At 38.0% G+C, this 7,269-nt stretch overlaps 1 long non-coding RNA gene across 1 annotated transcript; it reads left to right on the top strand.

The window, feature by feature from the left end:
- The first annotated feature begins 3,252 nt into the window (after nucleotides 1-3,252).
- On the top strand, nucleotides 3,253-3,993 carry LOC139782114 (uncharacterized). Its single transcript, XR_011720797.1, has 2 exons — nucleotides 3,253-3,548; nucleotides 3,742-3,993. It is a non-coding gene; the product is annotated as an uncharacterized lncRNA (long non-coding RNA).
- The last annotated feature ends 3,276 nt before the right edge of the window (nucleotides 3,994-7,269 follow it).

Consider the following 7,269-nt stretch of genomic DNA (forward strand, 5'->3'; position numbering starts at 1 on the left):
AACACGCTAACAAAACCATGGGCGACGAAACGTCGATATGTCAGAAGCCGAGCGTAGGATACATGGAAGAAAATTACGCGACTGGACCGTACGAGAATTAATCTACATATACCTATCTATATATATATTTTTTATGATTACATGTGTGTGTTTTACAGAACGAGCGGCAGCTATTTAACATCGCAGGAACGCTCACTTATGTTACAAAATTCGGCTTCTTTAACCCTTCGTAGTCACACTTCTCTAGAATATCATTCTAGTCATACTGGGTCATATTAACCCAGTCGATTTTTAATGGTTGCCATTTTAATAGTATCGGTCCGATCGGGTTCAAATAATTCTGGAACATACCTTGAACATTCTAGAATATAAAACAACTGCGATTTTGTGAGAGATCAAATGGCAACATGTTGAAAAAAATCGTGAACGAGTACATGCGTAAAAAAGTAGCTTTTTCACTTAAAAAATCATAACTTTTTAATTTTTTAATTTTTTAAAATAAAATTTACAGGTTATACTCCTAAGATACGACACTTTAAGAAAAAAAATAGTCCTCTAGTGCGCGTTTCAAAAAAGGTATTAATTCCGGCATATGAAAAGGCCCAATTTTGGAGTGAAAAAATGTGGATTTATCAAAAAATAATGTGTTTTATTATTATTGTGGATATCCTGAGTACACAGAAACATAAGCATTATTGTTTTTTCGTTATAAAACGTTGGGATCCTGTCGATTTTATGACGGTACCGTATGTTAAAGGTCTTAGTGCGAATATTGAGCGTACAATGAGAGGTGTCAAATTTAAGACACTTCTTACAGTCCCGAAGAAATTAAATTGCGTAATTAAAAAGGGGAAAGACAGACTGCAGCCTCTCAAACAAACTGAATTAGTATACGAAATTGATTGTGTAAATTGCAGTTCATGCTACATTGGACAGACCAAGAGGCATCTAGAGACACGCGTAAAAGAACATCGAAATGACATAAAAAAGCATGATAATGACCATTCGGTTGTTACGAAACATCGCCTCGCGCACAATCACGATTTCGATTGGCTCAATCCGAAAGTTCTATATAAGGAAAGACATTTCAAGAAAAGGGAGATCTCTGAAATTTTTTTTCATCAAGAAGTGCAAAGGCGTGGTCAACCTCCAAAAAGACACGGAGAATTTGCCCGCGATATGCGCTCGAGTCATCGAGGCCGTATAAGATTTTGTCTCAGAACTCAGTTTGTTTTTGTATACTTTTGAACACGTCAATTTGTCTGATCCTAGCCTGTCCTGCGGTACTTTGGGAACACGACTTAATTGTAATGTAATTCGTCATTGTATATGATTCTGGTCAGTGTGACTTTGAATATGGTATGTTACGGATCGGTATGGAGAAAATGTCTATTGTGAGTTTCTTCACCGTTACGCTAGCGATGTTCGCAAAATTTTACAATCGCACTCCTTCGACGCAACCAACATGTAAGCTTCTACGTTTTAACTCTGACATTCCTTCTGGTTTTATATTTGACACATTTAGTTTGACATATTCGTTTTTAGCTTTAGCGTGCGCACGATGTAGTTGGGACACAACGTCTGGCGACGCATGATGTAGTTGTTGCTTACTGTATGTATAACATCTCACTTGAGAAGGACCAGATTGTGGTCGAAACGTCGTGAAGAAGAAGAATAAATGAGAAATGGCCAGTTGGGTCGAGTAATTTTTAAATCGTTATTTTTATATGTACTGGCGAACCTAATATTTATTGGATAGATCTATTAACAAAAAAGCGGACGACATGCGATGCGCAAGAGCTAGCCTGGGTAAAAACCATTCCTCAACATGACTTGGCTACGGGTAATACGACAAATTGAGATTTTTGACGACGAGACAAGCAATTGCTCAACAATGTTCGATTTGCTTACAGATTCTAAAAACGAAACTAGACCGATGAGCTCGCACTCGCAAACCTTTGGTCGTTTGCCGTCGTCTAGTTCGAGCTTTTATTTAGATTTAAATCTGGAGGCATCCACTGTCACGTTAAAGAAACCTACCTCGGAGGATTTAACTGCGATTTCCGTCGATAATAGCGACGGAATAATCGAGCAGAAGGAAATTAATCTTAAATCGCATGACTGCAATCTCAAGATATGCGACGACCTTTTAAGCGACACGTTTCAAGTGCACGAATTCAAGGAGAAGAACGGTTGGCACAGAGCGACTAATCTGAGAACAGCCTTTGGCGAATTAAGGCGTACGAGTGTTTAAAAACATAAACCATAAACCATTGGCGAAGATGCTTTGCCATCACCAATCAATTATGACGTGTACTGTTTATCCATATTTGAATTATATGGCAACCAGTTCTATAGATAAATCTGTGAAAATATAGGATGTCAGGCAATTAACAGGGTGAGCCACTTGCACCTTCGTTCACCCGCTCATCGTATGTCTTACCAGTCAGCGTGGTTTGCTTGCACTCGGAATGAGCAATGTAGTTGAAGTTTATAGGTAATTTGCTGATAAAATAAATGTAATATAATGGAGGAATTTTTATTCATAGGTACTTATTTTTATATCAGATAAATTTCTGGCGATTTCAAGCCATATTTTTCGACATAGAACTGCTCGCAATGTGAACTGCGTGAGATTTTGCCCATATGAAGACGTCTTGGGAATTTCTACGGCGAATGAATTTTCATCGCTGTTGGTGCCAGGAAGTGAACTATGACGCGCACGAGAGTAATCCATTCCAAACTAAGAATCATAGACGAGAGACAGAAGTGAAAGCACTTTTGGAAAAAATACAACCGGAATTAATTACCCTTGACTCGACTGAGATACTTGAAGTTGATGTACCTACATATAAAGAGAAAGTAGAGGCGAAGAAAAAGCTTTTGGTAAGCAAGATACAAAAATATCTTTAATTCAGATTCATTATATTTGTTTTCGATACTTATAATAAATTGGACATTAAATGATATAAATTATTTTTAGGAAATGATTGAAGCGCTTCGTGAACAACAGAAGGCAACAGTATCGAAAAAGATTGAGAATCAGAATAAAGATTATGGTGTATTAAATAGATTTGTTTTGAAAAAAGAATAAAATAATTATAATAAAATTTATGAGTGTGGAAGTATGAAATTATTGTATACATATATACTTAGGAAATCGTTTACATACTTTGATTTATTCAATAATACATAGATTATTCTATCTTGTACGGTGAATTAATACTTTCGTAACATTATATATGTTACAGTTAACCCTCAGGGTACGGACTGGGTTAGCGTAACCCGAGCGAATTTTGAAAGTAGCGCCATTTCAAAGGAAGTGAATGGTGGAGGTCCGTATCGGGGGGGGGGGGGGAATCTTTGAGGTAGCTACTATGTGAGCGCCAAGGGGCAGCGTCAGTCTACGCTTGGTGCTCAAGTTATACGATTTTGAAAATTGAACTCGGGTAGTCTACACCCAGTCCGTACGGAACGTTACAAAATCCGTGTTTTTCAAAAAAAAAAAAATTGTGTTTTTCGAGTATTTGCTGCAGTAGAGTATTCTGGTATGTATAATTTACTATTTTTAATATACTTTTGTGCATTCTAACCTCAAAATGATGCTCTGTAGCATACCAGCATAACGTATCCGTGCATGCATGTTATTTCTCGAAGAGTTGTGCTACTCTTAGCATAACTCTTCGTACGATGCGTCGAATAACAATTTCTAATATTTATTTTTACGATTTATCATTGCAGAGTTTTTTTGTGAAAATGGCATCGCGTCGGAGAACTCGGAGTGTTGCAGCTCTCGAAAAATTATACAGAGAAACCGAGGATGAGAGTGTAACTGAAAACGTACTTGTACTTGTAAAACTTTTTACAAGTGCCTAAGATGTGACAAGGCTATGTGCAAAGAACATGTAGCGAAAATATGCTGTGAATGCGGAAACACCGTGTAATTCTCTTTTTTTTTAATTTTATACAATAAAAATTTTATTTAATAATCAATTTTTGTTATTTATTTATATTATACTAATCAACAACATCCAAAAGAACTATTTTTACTTTAAGATATTTTTTTTTTGCGTTATTACGATAAATCAAGCAAGTAACGTTATATCGCTATCGCAAAAAAACGGGTATTTTCATAGTTAAAAAAAAAATACTTTTTGGAATGGATCAAAAAACGAATTCAGCCTTTTTAAAGAACAACTTTTTAGCTTTCAAACGCGACTTATAAAATGTCGATATCTTTTTTTTTTCATAAAGTTATGCAATTTAAAAAAAAATATGAATTTTTATGAAAATTTTTTGAGAATCGTTGACATTTTCAAATGTATCTTTGTTTAAACAAATAATGTAATAAATCTATCAACGCCATTGTATTTTTAAGAAAATTTCCGATCAAAAAAAAAATTGTTTCAATTGACAAATTACAGCCCGATATACAGTCAATCAAAGTCGTCGGGTTAGGCTAACCCATGTCCGTACGGAACGTAACTTTTTTATAGTCCGTACCTTGAGGGTTAAAACCCGAAATCCGTCAAAACCCGAATTTACTAGTAAATTCTAGTTTTAACTAAGCCAGCTCGGCAATTCGCGTTCTAACTGAAATAATTTAGTTAAAACTAGAATTGACTGATTGCTCTTACAAGGGAACGGTCGGGGGTGTCCGAGACCGATTTGGATGCGCTTTGGATATGTTGTTGAGCATCAAAAAATATTAGACTCGTATTTTTTTTTTGCGGCTTATCTCGACGTTTATTGGTCGAAAAAACCCGATTTAGAACCTACCCGATTTGGATGCGCTTTGAATATGTTGTTGAGCATCAAAAAACATTAGACACGTGTTTTTTTTTTTGCGGCGTATCTCGACGTTTAGGGATTGAAACAACCCCTCGAAAATAACGGATTTTATAGTTTTTAGCGAATATCTTCGAAAATATAAGGCGTATGAAAAAAAGTTTGGTACAAAAGGTTTATGGCTTTTTGTGCTCTTTACAATGGCGTAATCAGATTTTTCAAATTTGTCACATTTTTTAATTTAACACCACCCCCACCTATTATTTTTGCCAAATATAACAATTTTTCCAACGCAAATTTAAGAGCGTCAAATGCCAAATACATCCATGTGTATTTTTATTATGATACCATTATTAGATTTTTGGCAAGACGAGATGATATGTGGTATAGGCGTCGCGCTGTAGGTAGGTGTTGCGTTATTTCTGTTCAAGTTGCGCCGTACGCTTAAAAATTTCCATTTCAACTCCGGGATGACCGAAAGCGCTGGTGCGAAGGCCAGCGCAATGCTATTTCGAGAGTCCTGGACTAGCAACGGAATGTCGACTCCGACATTATAAATACCGCCGAATTGTATCGGGCGGGCAGTCGCAAATTGGAAAGAGACGGTATCAAACCTAACAAAGACCATTCCATTAATTATAAAATGCGTATTTATTTATATAATTAAAGTTCGAGACAAATATTTAATTTTAATATCTTTCAGAATAAAGTTTAATCCATACAATGTAATAATGCTACTTTCTGCAACTTTCACTGCTTTCAACTATTCACCTCTCTCTCTCTCCAAATTATGTTATGTACTTCTCGCTCAGCGACTCAAATCTATCTGCCGTCCGTCCGTGCCTTCCTTCAGAACGCGCGAAGGCTTTCCCCTACTCCATATAACCTTCCGGACTTCCTGCTTATTTATTTTCGTGCTAACGCTATCGAAATAGCGTAAACTCCTCGCTGTCAGCGCCTAGTGCTGACCTTCGCATCAGCGCTTTCGGTTGTCCCGGAGTTATAATTGGGATAGTGTATTATTGTAGCGGTTAATGTGACGCACGTTCAAATTTGCGACTGCCCGCTCGATCTTACAATTCGGCGGTGGTATTTATAATATCGGAGTCTACATTCCGTTGCTAGTCCAGGACTCTCGAAATAGCCTTGCGCTGGCCTTCGCATCAGCGCTTTCGGTCATCCCGGAGTTGAAATGGAAATTTTTAAGCGTACGGAGCAACTTGAACAGAAATAACGCAACACCTACCTACAGCGCGACGCCTATACCACATATCATCTCGTCATGCCAAAAATCTAATAATGGTATCATAATAAAAATACACATGGATGTATTTGGCATTTGACGCTCTTAAATTTGCGTTGGAAAAATTGTTATATTTGGCAAAAATAATAGGTGGGGGTGGGGTTAAATTAAAAAATGTGACAAATTTGAAAAATCTGATTACGCCATTGTAAAGAGCACAAAAAGCCATAAACCTTTTGTACCAAACTTTTTTTCATACGCCTTATATTTTCGAAGATATTAGCTAAAAACTATAAAATCCGTTATTTTCGAGGGGTTGTTTCAACCCCTAAACGTCGAGATAAGCCGCAAAAAAAAAATACGATTCTAATATTTTTTGATGCTCAACAACATATCCAAAGCGCATCCAAATCGGTCTCGGACACCCCCGACCGTTCCCTTGTTAGTGAATTCGCGTTTTAACTGAAATAATTCAGTTAAAACTAGAATTAACCGACCGCTTTAGTAAATTCGCGGTCTAACATGTTTCTCTTACAGTCAAAACGCGAAATCCCTTAATCGGCAATGCTATACATTATGTGTTACTCCCAAACACCGAAATCGCTCAGTGAGCGAAAAAAACATCCACAACGCGTTGTGGACGGTGCTGATTATCCAAAGACCGAAATGAGATATTTTTTCGGTGTGGTTGTTTTTATTATCCACAACGCGATGTGTGCATTTGAGAAACGTCCACGACGCGTTCTGCATAACTTGCATGTACTTTAAATTATAAAGCGAGGTCCACGCTGCCTACCGGCGGAGGTGGGTGCGGGAGGGGGGCGAAGGCCACCCCTTGCACCCACCCACGTGTGTGTGTGTGTGTGTGTGTGTGTGAGTGACGCGCTTTAAAAGTATTTAAGTGTTTAAAGCGTGTCATCTAACCCACGTAGGTCAGTGGGGCGCTTTATACACTTGAAAACTTGTAAAGCGCGTCATCTAACCCACGTAGGTCAGTGGGGCGCTTTAAACACTTAAATACTTTTAAAGCGCGTCACTCACACACACACACACACACACACACACACACACACACACACACACACACACACACGCGCGCGTGGGGGTGCAAGAGGGGGGCCTTCGGCCCCCCCTCCCGCACCCACCTCCGCCGGTAGGCAGCGTGGACCTCGCTTTATAATTTAAAGTACATGCAAGTTATGCAGAACGCGTCGTGGGCGTTTCTCAAATGCACACAT

This window comes from Temnothorax nylanderi, unplaced genomic scaffold (assembly GCF_030848795.1).
Source record: "Temnothorax nylanderi isolate EJ_2023f unplaced genomic scaffold, tnyl_v1.0 TNYL_tig0388_pilon, whole genome shotgun sequence".
NCBI classification, from domain to species: Eukaryota; Metazoa; Arthropoda; class Insecta; order Hymenoptera; family Formicidae; genus Temnothorax; species Temnothorax nylanderi.